The 17,788-nt window shown below is 36.5% G+C and overlaps 1 protein-coding gene across 2 annotated transcripts in view; it reads right to left on the reverse strand.

Annotated features, from left to right (window-relative positions):
- The window catches only part of LOC109405762 (uncharacterized), a 188,739-nt gene that overhangs the window by 155,050 nt on the left and 15,901 nt on the right, over nt 1–17,788 (reverse strand). The gene's annotated exons all lie outside the window — the stretch shown is intronic.

Here is a 17,788-nt window from a genome sequence, read left to right on the forward strand (position 1 = left end):
TTTCGCATGATCATTTCTATTTGCAGTAAGTTTTTTACTAAACGGTGTAAATAGCAGAATATTATGGTTTTGAATACTAAAATAAATATGTCAATTCTTAATACCGTCAAGGCACCATTCACCGTGGATCTAAGAGGATTCGGGACAAATAAGGGCTGTCATTTGACACCAGTCTTATAAACATTGTTGGTGCCGCTTTTAATTGCCTTCATTATAGGTTAAAATTAAAGCAATATCCACAGAAGTAGAAAATTTTTCACAAAATTTGGTGATGTAGTACAATTAGTAAAGGGTAGTAGGGTCGCCTAATTCCGTGGTAGGTCACCATTCACCGTGTATGAGAAATTTTATTCTACTTTGTTTAAAAATAATTAAAACAACCCAGCCAAGGGAATTTTCTTCGTTTAAACTCATTTCAAGTAATAACTTGCAAGGTTTTATTAGAAAAACGAATGTTCAAATTTTCGATTTTTTCTAGATATATGGGACAATATGGGGCACGGTGAATGGACACCATTGTTTTTTAAGGTACCCATTTACCGTGCCTTTTTGTTTCAATTAAAAAGTACGAGTAATCGTACTTTCTTGTTAAACTTACTTCGGTAATGCAAAATACTAGAGGTTCCAACCCGGGATATCCCGGGACAAAAAATCCCGGGATCTTGAAAAATTCGGGATTTCCCGAATCCCGGGATAACATTTTCACCGTCCCGAAAATCCCGGGATTCCCGGGACGCACATTTCTTACACATGTTTTTCGCTTTGATTTGAATTTGGAGAATCTCTGAAACGTATTCGAAGAGTCGTAATTTTTTTTTTCAAAAATCGCCTTCATCTGTGTGTGGACATCAAAACTCGTTGAAACTCGACTGAAACAATGCTGGAGCACTTCATTTACGGCTTTGATAGCATCAAAGAGAAATTTTTCGAAATAGGCCTTTCTAGACTTATGTTGGACATGGACAATTATTTTGAAGCTGCAAAAAATCATCAGGAAGCTCTTCAGCCAATCAGTCTCGCTTCGGAAGCATTGGGAAGACGAGATGCTATATTATTGTCTACGGAAGGCAGCTTGAGTTTCTTGTATTCGATGCTTACAAGAAGTAACTCCAATGTTGGAGACGACCTCTTCCATGCAATCATGAAAAAAATCAACAATCGGCGCCAAAAGGAAATAATAATAGCGCTAAAGTTCTTTCAAGGTCTTCCGTCGTCAACGCAAGTGCCAGCAGAACTGGAAAGCTCATCAAAAACGCAAATGATTAAGTTCATCAAGAAACTGGGAGTTCGATTGTTGCGAGATTGCCAAAGACAGACCGATAATGATGCTGCCGAGTTGAATACTGGATTGTCTTGTATGCATAACACCATCGAGCATGCGCGAAGATCTGGAATCGGCAATAAAGTAATATAGCAACCCGTCTTAGACTGATTCGGAAATGATTGAATTTTCGAAAGTAATTGCGAAAGAGTTGTCACTTTTTGAGCTACATGGTAAGTTAACCCCGAATCTTAAAATCGAACTCCGGATATATCCGTTCTAAAAAGCGACCCTCACTGTTCGATGAAATCATCAAAAACATTTGCTTTTTGAAGTCGTATTTTCAGAGAACGAATTCAAATTGATAAGACCAGTTACTTGATGTGAACCATTTATTTATTTGATATGATGAATACATATAACATATTTCTGATCGCAAAAATGTGTTTTTAAGCAGATTGAAAAATTTCCCGGGATCCCGGGATTTCCCGGGACAAGCAACAAATTTTATCCCGAATCCCGGGACAACCAAAATGGTCGGGAAATGGAACCTCTACAAAATACATACCTGATATGTGAATTTAATTGCTTCTTGGTTGAATAAAAACGTTACTACATTTAGTTTATCGCTTAAATCACCTTAGCGCAGTTTTCGTTTTTTCACTATGAATGCAGTGAACGAGCAGAAACCCGCTCCATGTAAACACAGTTTAGTGTCAAAATGATACTTTTACTGTTTCTAATGAGCGTTTTGACATAGTAACAATACATTAGTGTTGTATTTGTGAAATTAAAGGGAAATTGTCATATCATTCAATCATAATATGGAAATAATGAAAAAATATTCGAAGGCACACGGTGAATGGAGCCCCCACGGTGAATGGCGCCTTGACGGTAATTCTAAACTTTCACGTCGCTGGATTTCTGTGAAAATTTCTCCAGGGATTCTTCCAAGAATATTCATTGGGACTTCCCTGGGAGTTTCTCAAAAAATACCCTGAAACTGGTTCACGGGTTCCACGGAATTTTTTTTCGAAAATTCTCATGGGATTCTTTAAAGGATTAAAGAGAAAATTTCTTCAGGGATTGCTACATAAGCTATGCTTGTATTTCTTAATACATGTATTTTTTTGAAATATTTTTGGGGAAATTCCTCCAAATTTTTTTCAGGAGTTTTTCTATAGCATTTCTCCAAAAAATTATCAATGAATTTTTCCAGGGGTTTCTGCATGAATTTCATCTCACGTATGTTGAAAAGATGCCATTCCAGGAGATATTTTTCTTTAATGAACATTTAGAGATTCTATCAGAAATTTAGAAACTATCAGTTTGTATGAAGAACTAGTATAAGTTAAAATACACACAAAAAGAGAGATTTTAAAAAATAATCTTCAAGAACCATTCCAGAACTTTTTGCTTGGATTTCTACCGAAAGGATTACCGTAAACCGGGGTCAAAATAATCAGAGGGGTGAAATTGATCAATCGAGGACTAGATTGTTACTCCATTCTAGCAACTTATATACGTCGTTATAATCATCAAGTTCTTATCTCATTCAGTTCATGGATGCCTGGAGATGAGTGAGGACTTTTGAATTTTAAGAAAAAGTTCATCTCACATTACTTTTTTTAAGGTTTTTCAACGTGTTCCTTAAATAGAACAAACCGTTGGTACAAAACAATCGTTTGCCATCAGTATTATCTGTGAAGTTTCTGTGTTAACATTTTTATGGAACCTTTATAGTGGTGTCATGTAGCTATTCTAAGTAAGAATCAGTTATTAAACTGTTGGAATTTGTTTAAAAAGTAATTTAATGTGGCTGAGCCCGCTTATTTCATAGAAAATTGCCTACCTTCAGGCGTTTAAATGTCAATATCAAAAGTTAATTTAACATTTTAACAGCCAAATTCATAAGTTGTAAGAGTTTTGACGCGCTATTCGTGTTCAGAATGTCGAAATTAAGGGTAAATGGCAATTTCAAATTTTAACTGATGTTTATTTGTATGCTGATCAATTTGACCCCAAAGTGGTATTTTAAATTTTCGTGAGTTAGAAGTTATTTAACTTTATGTTCAAATTTGTTGAACCATAATTGTGTCACGTAGTTTCATAGAGGTCCATCCAGTACTGATTTTTCAGAAATTCTTTTGACAATATTTGAATTGGTACTCAAGTTAACAGCAAAAGTTGTTTTAAAGTGTTCAATTTGACCCCGGTTTACGGTACTCCATTTTTTCAGAAATTTTCTCGGGATTTTTTTTGGAAATTCCTCAAGAAATTCTCGAAAGATTTTTCTGTAAAGTTCCTCCAGGAGTTTATCTAATAGTTCCTTGAAGTATTCCTCTAGGCATTGCTTTGGAATTGTTCAGACCTTTCTTCAGGGATTTTTTTTCATTTTTTTTTCCAAAAGATTTTCGCAACAATTAGTTCTGCAGCAATTGTTGAGAGAATCTTTTGGAACTACTAATAAGCTTTATTCAAAGATTTTTTTCTAGAAATGTTTTGAAGTTTATTTGTGTCTCCAGTTCTTGTAGGTTTCTCAAAGATTCCTTGAAAAAATCTCTTTTTTTGATTTTTTTATTGGTTCTCTAAAATATTCTTCCAAGAAATCTCTTCATAAACTGCACGTATTTTTTTTACGATGAATCCTTCAGAAGTACCTCCAGCAGTTCTTCCAAGGATTCCTTCAGAAAATCCTCCAGGAAATCTTTAGAAACTCATTGAAGGATTTCATAAAAAATCCACAACTACCTTTGTCTGCAATGTCTGCATTTATTTAAGAGATTTCTTAAGAAATTCCCCCACGGATTTCCCAGGAATCACTACAGAAATTTCTCAAGGATTCTTGCATTGATAGAGTTACTCCAGAAGTCTATCAAGATTTTTTTTAATTTTTTCTAAAAAAACTATGAAGGAGTTTCTGCAGGAATCACTGAACGAATTTCTTTAAATATGTCTTCACATACGACTTTCTGAAGACATATAAGCAGAAAATTCTGAAAGAAAAGTTAGTTTCTTTTAACTTAATCGGGTTAAATACTGTGCCTTTAAATTCCACTAAGAATTTGCATCCTTTGACAGATACGTATTACGACTTCAACTGTAAGGTCGTCTTCGGTATCTCGTACTTGACTCGACTTCAGTCAAGTCCGGTCGAGTCAAGTGCGAGACACTGAAGACGACCTTCCAGTTGAGGTCGAAATACGTATCTGTCAAGGGATGAAAATTCTTAGTGGAATTGAAAGGAGCAGTACTTAACCCGAATTTCTTTTATTTACATCATAGAAGAAGTACCTGGAGAAACATTTCAGGAAATCCTTGGTGGAACGCATCACACAACATTTGCAAAGATCCCAGAAATTAATTCTTCAGGAATTTACTAAAGAATTTTCGTAGAAATCTCCAGAAGAGTGTGTAAAGTTTTTCTTGCTGGAAGGAACCCATAGAAATCTATTCAAAATAATTCCTGGAGAAATTAATCAAAGAATATCTTAAGAATACCCTCCAGAAATTTCTCAAAAAATCCTTGCAAGAATTTCTTTTAAAAAACTCTTCCCATTACCGGTGTTCCATACACTAGACGCCTCTACGCCTTTTACCGAAATTAGAAAAAAAACCCTCCCATGCCGCTTTCTCTGTGCTTCAACAAGCTAAGATAGGCAAAATTGTTAGGGCGTGATATTCACACCCAAAGGACCTGAGTTCAATTCGCGTTCGCAATTCTTTTCTTCTCATCTGCAAGGTATCTTCATGAATGTTCAAATATTTTCATCACATATGAAGTGTTAATTTTGCTACATTCGATGCATCATATTTTTGCAGGTTGTATTCGTACTCTGTAGTTTCCAAAAGCTCTATTGATTATTTATCTTCAACACAATTTTGAAATATGGGCCCATATAGCCGAGGCGGTAAACGCACGGGTATTCAGCATGACCATGCTGAGGGTGACGGGTTCGATTCCCGGTCGGTCCAGGATCTTTTCGTAAAGGAAATTTCCTTGACTTCCTTGGGAATAGAGTATCTTCGTGCCTGCCACACTATATACACATGCAAAATGGTCATTGGCAGAGGAAGCTCTCAGTTAAAAACTGTGGAAGTGCTCATAGAACACTAAGCTGAGAAGCAGGCTTTGTCCCAGTGGGACGTTACGCCAAGAAGAGAGGAGGAGGACAATTTTGAAAAGGTGTGTACTGGCTATTTCTTCTCAGGTTCGATTCGATATTATTTTAAAAAAACTGTCATTATTTCCAATTTTCAACGAAAACATTATTCGTAGGTTTTCTCATTATTTTCATTCAAAATATAAGAATGAAAAGCATAAAGAAAACCACATCTTTTGCTTAGCAAAGTTTCCAACTTTTATTTCATTGTTCATGTATTGAAGCTTAAATTTTCCTTACATCTTCATATTCCACTGGAAATTCGCAACTCTTGCAAATTGTCCAGCAAACAGCAATACACATAAAAAATAATCAGCAAAGATATAGTTTATTCGATTTTTCCTTATACTACCATAATCTTTGAAAACTTACTAAAAAACTTCATTTTGGGTGAAGGTTAAAAAGTTTTATTTTACAAGATTAAGATTTCAACGTGATTAAAACATAAAAAAACGCCCTTAACGAATGCTTATTACATATCTAGGACGTTTTATGTTTCGTTATATTTGTTTTATTAAATTCAATTCTAAAGAAAAATTTCCTGTAATGAAATGATTGAAAATTGAGGTCAAATGTGAAAAATATAGATAATTTAATGGGTTTGTACTCTCAATAACTTTTATTACTTTATTTTCCATCTTGCATAAATGTATGAGGGAAAAAATATGTGGAGGAAAAATTTGTATCAAGATCATGAAATCTGTATTTTTTCTGTACTCTGTATCCTGTCTGTATGAACCTCTAAAAATCTGTATAATACAGAAAGATCTATATATCTGGCATCTCTGTTCCTGAGGCCCAATGGAATCCTCTTGGAACCCTCTGAAACTTCACTGATCTCCCCCTCTCAACGCCCCCTGGTCACCGTTGACAAAGTTAAAAAAATATTGAAATTTTGAATTTCAAATAACTATTAATATAATAACTCTTCAAATAAGCTCTTCGTACATGTGTACAACAGAGATGGGTATATTTGCGGTTTAGGGGAAAATGATATTGATCGATGAGATTGGAATTGAACCTTATGACAACTAAGATGCCGGGTCATTAATTGGCTCGGTAGCTTAGTTGGTAAAGCACTTGTCTAGCGAATAAGGGTCGTGAGTTCAAATCTCACCTAAGCTGTGGATTTTTTTCCCAATTTAACTCATAATTTACCCATCTGTACTTATGTACGTTGAGTTATTTGAAATTCATAATTGACCACACGGATTGGTATGACCGAAAATTTGCACTTTGAGTGAGTCAGATTGAAATTTTGTTTGTTTCTATTGTTTTGTTGAACTGGATTACGTTAGGTTCACAAAAAATACGACAAAAATTAAACTGTGTACCTCCAAATTTCACCTTTTATAATTGCTCATAAATTTTGAGTTTTGGCTCTCCCTATTCTGGGAGAAGGGATGGGCTGGGCATTGATTTAAAATTTTGGAAAACTGAAAATTTTCGTGGTCTTTTGATTACACTAGTTTACAAAATTAAACGAAAGTCGTGAACTCCTGTCAACGATCAAAATTTTTGAAGCACAATTTAGGGCTGATTTCGAAATCGACCTTCAAAAAATTTTAAGTAGACCAGTTTTTGAGTTTTAGCTCAATATCGAGTGTTACAACTTTTCAAAATATGTAATTTACTAAAATTCGAATATATTGCGTTTTGTTCAACCAATATTAAATCTTTTTCCATAAATTAAAAGCTGAATACAATACCATTCGATCATCTGAATACAAGTGTTTGCTTCAGATTGATGAATTTCAAGATATTGGCGAATTTTAGGAACAATCTCCTTAAATTTTAGCAAAACTCACAAAATATTTGAAATGTATTTTTTTCAATAAGAAAAACCCTATTTAAAAATTCTTTCTCGACGTTTATTTGACATATCATGTGTAGGCGAATTACAGTAAAAATTTCAGCTCAATCGGAGCATTGATTACGGAGAATGAGATGTTTGAAGTGAGCGACTTTGCTTAAAAATAGAACAAACATTGATTTCAAATCGTCACCCTTGTATGGAAAGTCGAAAAAAATTCCGCTCTACTGTATTTTTTTTCCTTCGCGTTTTCGAGCTCAGGGCATGATTCTACACCAAAAATGATCATCAGCTTACCGAGTTCAAAAATGCTGTAAACTAGTGTTACCATTTCGGCTAAATGCACAATATCAAAAAAGGAAAGATGTACCACGGACAGTTAGAAATTGTGCAGCTGCCATCCAAATTTCGTTAAGATTCGTCAAGCCATTCTCGATAAATGGTGTTTTTACGAAATGATGTTTTTTATGATTTCATATATTGAACGGCAAGAAACCAACGAGTCTGTTGCACAATTGCTGATTTAATCATGCTGTTTAGCGCCATGGCGACTTTTAGGCAGTTTTTCCCTTCGATAACGCACTTCCCTTGAACTATTGGGAATAATGGTTAATCCTCCTTAACCTTCCTAATACATCCCTACGGGTACAGCTCACTGACGTAGTGTACAGTTTGGGTCAAAAATGACCCTAATGCATAGGAAGGGTTAAACTGGGTTAAAGTGAGAAAGAAAATTATTTTTTTGAATTTTTCGAGATGCAATATTGTTGTCTTTACAACAGTGGTAGAAAATGTTGTTTTGAATAACTTTGTCGAAGACGTCAAGTACGTACCTCCATTATTTTTCAAGTGACGTTACTTACTGTTTTCTAAAGTCACTCAATATATGGGTACATTTTATAGAGTAAGGTGGAGAATCAAAATCAAAAGCAAGTCAAGTGACTGCGAGAAATGAAGAATAATTGGCCCTAGAATTGGCCCAAACCTACTACCTATACGTGTTTGTCAGGATGTTTATTTTCAGTATCGAGTTGGAGCTTGATGCATCAATGTTGCACTGGTATAAGCTATCAATTAAGTCTTATATTTCAAAAGTAGCTAAAAGCTCGCTTGTCTTTCGTCCGTACAAGCAAAGCTTCAGTTCAGCACTAGCTAAAATACTCTTTAGTACACTGGCGATCGGCAGAGTAACCGAAGATTGATCGTGCACGCCTATAGCTATGCAATCGTAGATGCGCGATCATATGAGAGCAACTTGTTTTATGGCCCATAAAAGCTTGAAGCGTTGGGATGGGTCCATACTGAAAACAGGTGGAAAGCGTGTACATCGGAGTATGGTCGTTAGGGCAGCTCGGACTCCATACCTTTATTACAATCATTGGTGCATAGAGTCCTGTCAAATTTATAAAGTGATATAACGATGGTCTAAAAACAAAATTGGTGTATTTGATAGCTGTTCTGTCCATGTGAAGTTGATCATGATCATTAATATTAACTTCTTTTCCCGATCGTATAGGCTGTGTACTGTCGGCAGCGGTAAGTTCAACTGGTTAAATATAGCATCACGGACCACCTGTTCCAGTCAGTGTCCTACCGTACCTAGGAATAGGGGAGTATAATAAAAACATAATTTTGGGGGAGTATAATAAAAACATAATCGTAAAAGGAACATCTAGAGTACCAGGGCACCTTCCATGGTATTTTGCCCTTACTGCGCTAACCGGACCCGGAGTGAAATAGAAGATATTGCGTAGGATAAAAGTTATAGTTTTGTATCGTGTTCAAAGTGAAACGGTTGATAGCGTTGTACCATCCGTAAGGGCTTCCATGTGTTTGACTGCCGCAGCTAGCAGATTGGTCAAAGTCCTGAGCTTGGTGATTTACGAGTATGTGGCTTCATACTTATAATTTTGCGGGTGATGAAGCGGCGTAATGTTCAAGATGACTGAGTGCATGCGCGAAGGAGGTGTGACGAGGAGCAAGCCTGACTGAGCTGTAATGATGTTTCCGTCAACACTGAGGAACAGCAGTTTCCAGATAAATGGGTGAGACCGTTTCAAACTACGTTTCCCTTAAGGAGGCATTTATAAATTTCTAAAACTAGTTTTTGGCTACGGCATGGTTTTCCTCGCATCCAGTTTGTTTCATTTCAGAGAGAGCGAGTAACAGCGCTTAAGCCTAGGCATTAGAGCCAGGACACGGACCAAATACTTGTGTTCCATCCCAGGAAGCGAAAGACCATGGGGTGACATTAACCTTCTTAGCATCGTCACTCCCATCGATTTTTCTCTTATTTTGCTTTCTTAAAAGCTGAGTGGTAGGTACGAGATGTCCCCATTCGAAGGCTTAATTGTAAAACCAATAACGCTGCACAGTAGGCCTGGCCACTTTAATGCTTGTAATGCATTTTCGATGTACTGCAAACATTAATAATGACAAGAAAAATGGTAGAATTAGTCGATTCTATCATTTTCCGGGATTCTTTCAATGAATGGCTGTGCATGTGTAGACTAGACTAGACCAGACTAGACTAGATTAGACTACTGCGCTAACCGGACCCGGAGTGATAGCGCGATGGACCTTGTAGGTATTTCTTCTCGACAATTAGCTGCCCTTCTTTAGTCTCAAGCTTCAGGCGAAACAAGGGTGGGATTATGAAGATGCTTTTGATTGGTTTACATTTTTACCTCAATGGTTTCGCATTGTGCGAATTACATTACATTACAATCGATACCGATCTGATTTTGTTGCTGCTGTTCTTTGTTGGGCTGTGATTGTAAAGAGTTTATTCTTGCCCAGTTTGGATAGGATAGCCCAGATCAATCTTCAGCATAAAGAATAGCAACGATCAATCTTTACAGGTATATGCAAAATACTACAGCAAATGGCTTCAGTTCAAAAGTATGCTTATGTAAGGGGGATTTCTATTTAGATAACCTCTTGAACCTGGTACCAGCTGGTGTTTGCTATTTTCAGTAAAAATGAAATGGTAAACACGGGTGTTATACCTAGAGCCTGTGAGCTGGTTAACAACGCAATTCCTACACTCAGCTCTGAACTAACCATCAGAGAAGAATGTGCTTTCACAATTGATGTGTTTGTTGGAAACCTCAACAGGAAATACGTGTAATATTCGTTTTTTTTTGCCGAATGATGAACCATCCCCTACCGATGCTTTCAACCAAATCATCGCAAACTACACTTCAAAATGCTTTCCGCCAATTCTTGGTAGTGATGCTAATACTCACCATATCACCTGGAGCAGTTCAGACATTAAGTTGAGAGGCTCCAGCTTGATAGAATATTTAAGTAGTACATATATTGGATTACATAACATAACCAACTACCCAACCTTCATGGTATCTGCTAGAGAGGAAGTGTTAGGTATAATGTGCTGCTCTAGAAGAATTAGTCTCGAGTGAACTTGTTGGCATGTGTCACATGAAAAATCTTTATCTTTTGAACATTTCACTAGTATTTCTTTATGAATTTAGTTGCGGCCAAATTTCATGGATACTTACCATTCATTACCACTGCAAATGGTTTTGATGATGCCGTTGATATAAAAAACGATCTTCACCATGGAAGCTTTTGAAGGAGCTTGCCCTCTTCAGTCTGTGAAGACCACAAGAGGAACCCCTTGGTGGACCTCTGGTTTGACCAAGCTCAGGAAACAAGGCAGAAAGAGTTGGAATAGACGACGTTTGGATGGATCTGAGGCTTTCAGGTCGGTTCGCAAGGCCTACATCTGGCTGGACAAACATTTGTAGTTTCAGTGAAGTCAGTCGGGTAAACAAAACCCTTGCGAAAACTGAGGATTTTAGAGTGAACGAACTTCGTTTGTCAAAAGCAGATTGCACTCTCTTTGATAAGAAGTTCAGGAATGCCTATTAAGCTCACACTTCCCCGGATGTGTGAATAATACACCTTCAGATGAACCTGATGTCTTTTTTTGTAGTTATGATTCTTTGATGCCACAAATCTCAGTCTTGACAAAATCAAAACGCTGTTATTTCATTATTATTTATACGCTATTAAAACAAAAGCAATGGTGATCGTTCACAGGTCAGGTACTAAATTCCGGAGTGCTAACTTTGGACCGAGTTTTCTTTTCGGTAGGGCATCAGATTGTGCGGCATAACTCTATCCATGCGACAGTTACAGGTTCTGCCGAACCACGCTGGACGAGAACACTGTAATTATAAGCAAGGTTGCAACCATTCATTTGCGAAAATTTACATTCATTTGCTATTATCTCAGTTCAGAAGCATGCTATCGAAAAACAATGTATGGATGAATTGAACCTTGTAGTTTTATCTGAAAGTTCGCCGAATAGCATTAGGGTCGCACACGCATACCAAAGTCGTGAGTGATCTGTGAAGGCAACTTTCCACAGCGTGAATGAAATTTATATTCACCGCGTGGAGAGTTGCCTTCACAGCTCTCTCACGACTTTGGTATGCGTGTGCGACCCTAATGCTATTCGGCGAACTTTCAGATAAAACTACAAGGTTCAATTCATCCATACATTGTTTTTCGATAGCATGCTTCTGAACTGAGATAATAGCAAATGAATGTAAATTTTTGAAAATGAATGGTTGCAACCTTGATTATAAGTCCCAGAAGACGGTCCCAAGCGGATCGAAACGTCGGACATAATAAAATAATATCGTTTTGATTTTTTCAAGACCAAGAAGCCACAAAACATCAGTTTTCAACTACAGTGAGCACACCAACGTTATGATTCTCTGGCTTCGGATTGGAGGATTGTAACTGTAGAACCGATTGAATCGACACTTAACAGCTTTGCTCCTTTCCAATCTCCTGGAGCACATGAGATATATCATATTTTGCTTCAGAAGGGATTTTATTGAATATTTCAAACATGTTTAAAAAAAAACTACTTGTTTGAAGTTTGGCTTCAGGGTATATTCCCAAAACTTGACGGGATATTGCTGTAAAGTTTTTTTTTCCGGAAGTGGGACGTGCGACATATTCCGGTTAATCTGTTTGATATCTTTTCTTTTAAAATGCTTAGAACGCATTGTCGATTACCACATCCGTGATGTTCATTTGGCTACCATGCCCCTTCATGTGAACCAACATATCTAACATATCTACCGATCTGGTAGGGCCACTGTGACTCTTATACACAAAGTTATTTTCGATATCGGGAAAGCATTCACTCAAAAGCAATCTTGTTTGAGTGTTTTCTTAGATATCGAGGCCTTCAACTCAAGGGTGCTTTTGACAACGTGCCCTTCGATGCCATATTGGCAACCACACGGAGTGATGGAATATCTCCAATGATTTCCAATTGGATTCACCAAAAGCTCAAAACCGACATCTATTCTCGACATTGCGTCAAGCAGCGGTTAGGAAGCTGAATGTTTGTGGATGCCCTCAAGGGGGAGTCTTGTTACTACTTTTGTAGAATCTGGTAGCAGATACGCTATTAAGGTAAGCCAATAATGGCGCTTTTCTTACTTATGGTTTTGCTGATGACTACCTAGTTGTGTATGTGACCTAATGCAAAGTGCTCTTGAGGGTTAGAGTCACCAGTATGGGGCCGCCCAGGTAACCAAAAAGCATTTGAATAAACCAAATTTATGTTTTATATCTGCATTCGGCCTGCTTACTGCCATATCATAGCAGTTCGACTGCTAAACTGCCCTATATTAACAATTCAAATGCTACTTGAAATCTGACAGCAGTTTCGTAGCATTTCAAATGCACGGTATATTTTGGTCAACAGGCATCATAACTGCTATTTTATTGCCATGAAACTGCTAAGAGAGATGAGTGATGCTAAAACCACAACACATTTTTACTGTCTAATTTACGTGCCGCGTCTGTACAAGTCATCATCATTCGCAGTCACCATATGTAACAACGAATAAAATCAATAATGGGAAAACATGCATTGGTAAATTAATTACATGGTTGGTTTTCTATGATCGATTTTATTATCAGCACCTGCCGAGCTCATAGCATAACGATGCGACTCATGCCTTAAATAGATCACAAGTCCAATGCGCTCTATCTGATCATTTATAGTTTACCTTGTAGTGCGGTTCAGCACCATCGTCAGCCCGAAGATCGAGGGATCGAATCCCAAATTGGCTGAAAGCAGCAAAAAACCGCAACAACAAATCAGGACGTGCCCAAGCCTCAAAAGTTTCACAGCGGGAGAGTAAGAGAAAAGAAGAGAAAGGGAAGCCGTAAAATGGGCAGGGGAAATGTTTTGTTTTTATTTTTGATAATCTGATAGGGGATAGGAAATATAAGCATTTCATCAGCTGTATATCGGGCCAAAACCTGCATTTAATTAGTACTAATGGCGCATTTACGGCAGATTAGCATTTAATTACTTGAATTAAAGGCGCATACAGTTCCAAATTAATGCCATTTTAACTGCTTATTGGTTACCTGGGGGTCCATAAAGCACTTGGCCATTGTAGGGGGGGGGGGTGGGTTGAGGCAAAGACCATGGTCCATACATTTTTTTTGTATGAACAAAAGACCACATGGGGGAGGGGGTCGAAATCTCCAGAAAAATTACCACGTGGTTCATGGACAGCCTCTATGGCCTTTCGGTAAATCCGAGTAAAACATGTATTGTTCTTTTCATGGAAAGGTGAAATCATAGTAATGTTCTTTGATCCTGGAGTCAATGTGACGGAACAAGTAAAGAACGTTGGAGTTGATTTCAAACTAACCTCAACACATTGAGTTAAGAAACCTTTGTTAAAAAATGGCTAAAATCCAAATATAGCAAATGGAAATTATTTCTTTTATTGCCATTTTCCGGCTTTACAAGTCAGTTAGTATGCCTGGAATAAACGATAAAACATGAAGCATTTAAAGTCAAAGTACGATTTTACGAATAAAGACACTTTTTGGATTTTTCTCGAAAAAATGTATTTTTTTACATCAAAGTCAATAAATTTTAGTGTTGATATCCAAATATTTTCCACTTCTGTTCTCAAATTATCTCTAATCAGATATATTAGAGCCTATTAAGATTGAAGGAAGGACATATTTAGTAATTTTTGTGTGGTATTGTAAATTTGATTTATTTTCCTCTATATGGGTAAAAATTTCAACCCGGTATAACTTAATTCGCCGTGAGAAAATATTACATTTTATAACGTTGTATTAAGTATCAATATATTGTGGATAAACGTTAAAAAATTCATTCAATTCGGTTCACTGGTTACCGAGATATGACAGTTCAAAAATTAGTTGTCTAAATAATAGTGTTTTACCCGAACGGTTCTAACTTCGCGAAAAAATACTCAATCAAGCCCAAATTTGTACCAATGATGCACATATAATAGTTTGACAAACAGTCAAAATTTGAGATTTTTTGATGCACTCTATAACAAGTTACAGCATGTTGAATTTTTTTGTGGAAGAAAAAAAGTTGCCTGTCCCAAACATTTTGGCCATCCCCTGTATATCAAATGGACTTTCACAGCTGTTGTTCGACCAATATTGGTTGATGAAGCCTTGTATGGTGGAAAAAAGGCGAAGTGAGAACAATCCAATCAACATTAGACTATTTCCAAAGTATTAATATGTTTGTGACCAAGATGCAGACTATATCTCTATCAATATGTTATACCTAAAGACATCATCAAATACAATTTCTGAATTTGGTAGATTTGTGATGTTTTGTGGAACATTTTGGCCTGCATTTGAACAAATCCTCCTAAGTAAAAAGAAAATCGTGTTAGATACTGTTCCTTTGAATTCCACTGAGAATTTGCATCCTTTGACAGGTACGTATTTCGACCTCAACTGTAAGGTCGCCTTCAGTGTCTTGTACTTGACTTGTACAAGACACCGAAGATGACGTTACAGTTGTGGTCGAAATACGTATCTGTCAAAGGATGCAAATTCTTGGTGGAATTCAAAGGAACAGTACTTAACACGATTTTCTATTTACTTACAGATATTCCCTAACAACCTCAGGTTCATCATCATCAACAAATCTTCCTGTTGCTCATTATGGAATTCAGTGGGCGGCGTCTAGAGTGTTACGGTAAACGGCACACTGATTATGGTATTTGAAGCTTGTGCGTTCTACTAAAGAACAGATGATCGACTGAAAATTCTGTCGTTTGTGAAATTGAGAGGAGCGTACACGCTCAGAAAACCGTTCTGATAAACGTGAACAAACAAACGCAAATATGAGAACAAGCAAATATACAGCGTGAACTGGAACTAGTTCCAGCTGTCAATATGGGCGATCTAGAAAACGTGAAATCTAGTTCACGGTGAACATTTCTTATTGTTGTTATCGTTGCTATGCATAGTTCACGTTTGTTCCCGTTGCCGTGATTGGGAGTGCACGTATATCGGAACAGATTTTTTTGCGTGTATTTAAAATAGTGAACAGAAGGCTAAACCATCTATAATCGATTAGTTTGTTACGTACGGCTAGCACCCAGGCAGAGCCGTAGCGTGGGGTTGGCCAGGTTGGCCCCCGCCAAGGGCGCCAGTCTCTAAGGGGCGCCAAAAAGGTCTATTATGATGCTATAGTTTTCTTGTATGTTACCAAGACTTCAAAATATCTAAGAATGCTCGAGTGTTTTTCACATTATGTTATTCTCAAAAATTCATTCTCTAGATTGTGCTGGGTGAGTACGACTGGAATATATTGATTCCGGAATGCTGGCTTTCTTGATTTACCCAAGACTGAGAAAGCCAGCATTCCGGAATTCTCTAGATTATTTATCATGATGTTACCTGGGAATTTAGCTTGTTTTTTTTTTATTTTGGGAAATTATTTTAGTTGTTTTTTAACGAGCGAAGCAAAATCAATAAGTTTCAAATTCTAGTAAATGTTTGTCTCTGAAAATTACTGGAAACTTATTCATTGACATATTTTAGAGTGATTACAGCAAGTATTTTAAATGAAAAATATTCAGACGATGCTGTTCATTCCCTTCAAACAAATGAATTATTTCGGCAATTTCTTCATAAATTTCACCAGGTATTTCTTCGGATTTTTTGCTGGGCTTCTTTACGAAAATCTTTCAAAAACTATTACAGAAATTCCTCAAGGGATTTAAAAAAAAATTCAAAGAATTTGTCCAGAAATTCTCTCAAATTCTTATATTAAAAACAAATATAGAATTCTTCTGGAGATTCTTATTAAAAATTTTCGAAGAATCCCTTTAGAAATCCCTTCAGGGAAGTTTTTAGGACGTTATCTAGGAATTTATTCAGAAATTAGTCAAAGGATTCCTCTCGACATTTCTACATGGATATTTAATAATTTCCTTCAATGGATTCCTGCAAAAACTGTCTATAAGGATTACTAAGTAACCCTTCAATAGATTTCTTTAGTAATTCCTCCATGGATTCCTATGAAAAATCCTGCAGAGATTCCATTGGAAATCACTCCAGGGATTCCTTCAGAAGTCCCTATGAGAATGAATTCTTTCAGAAATTCTTCTAGGGATTTTTGAAATAAAATCTTCTATGAAACTGTACCATGCTCAATCAGGGATTGATCCATAAATTTCTGCTAGAATTTCACTAGAAAACTTTTCCGTTAGAAAATCTGCCATTGAATTCATCCAAAATTTTTCCAAAGCTTTCTTCTGAAAGCCATTAATAGATTCCTTCAAAAATTCCTCCAAAAATTCCTTAAGAAACTTTTTCAGAGATTCCTTCAAAAATTCTGAAAAGTTTTTTCAACTCTTCTAATGGTCCTCTACAAACTACTACGGGCATTTCATCAGGCATTTCTTTACGAATTGCTCCATGAATTCCTGCAAAAAATATTACATGAATTCCATTTAGAATGCTTATTTAAATTTCTTGAAGTTTTTAACCATTTATTCCTCCGGATAAATGCAGGAATTCCTCCACAATCTCTTTCATGATTTCATTCAATGAATCCAGCAAAAATTCTTCCAGAGATTTCAACAAAAACTCATATAGAGATTCCTTCAGGAATTTCTCCTGGTATTACTTCATTTCCATTTTTGTCTAATGATTTCTGAAAATTTTCCAAGAAATATTTTGATTGAACTTCAGAAGAAACTTTTGGTGAAGTTATTAGAAAATTCTGATAAAACCAGTTGAAGCTATAGCCAAAAATAGTAAAAACGTTTGAGGATTTCTGAAAGCTCCTGAAATTCAATTCAGTATTTTTGAAAACTAAATTCATTTGAAAAAAATCCGAAAAAAAACTAAGATTTCCTTAAGAAATGTATGCATCATGCATGTTAAGAATCTTAAATGTCATTTTAAACTATTGTGCTGGTCTAAGTATGAGTCTTGAAATGCAAAATGTGTTCGTACTTATATATATTCTTTGAAAACTTCGAAAACGTACTCATAACTTTGAATAAACAAATTTATCAAAATAATAATGTCTAATTGTCGTGGGGCGCCAATCTGGATGCTTGCCAAGGGCGCCGTGGGACCACGCTACGGCTCTGCACCCAGGTGACCGAAAGTCACACGAATGTTACAGTGTTAAGCTGCCTTTACACCAAGGCAGGTTTATCCAGGCTTCGTGATTTGGCCTGC

This window comes from Aedes albopictus, chromosome 3, assembly GCF_035046485.1.
Source record: "Aedes albopictus strain Foshan chromosome 3, AalbF5, whole genome shotgun sequence".
Taxonomy (NCBI): domain Eukaryota; kingdom Metazoa; phylum Arthropoda; class Insecta; order Diptera; family Culicidae; genus Aedes; species Aedes albopictus.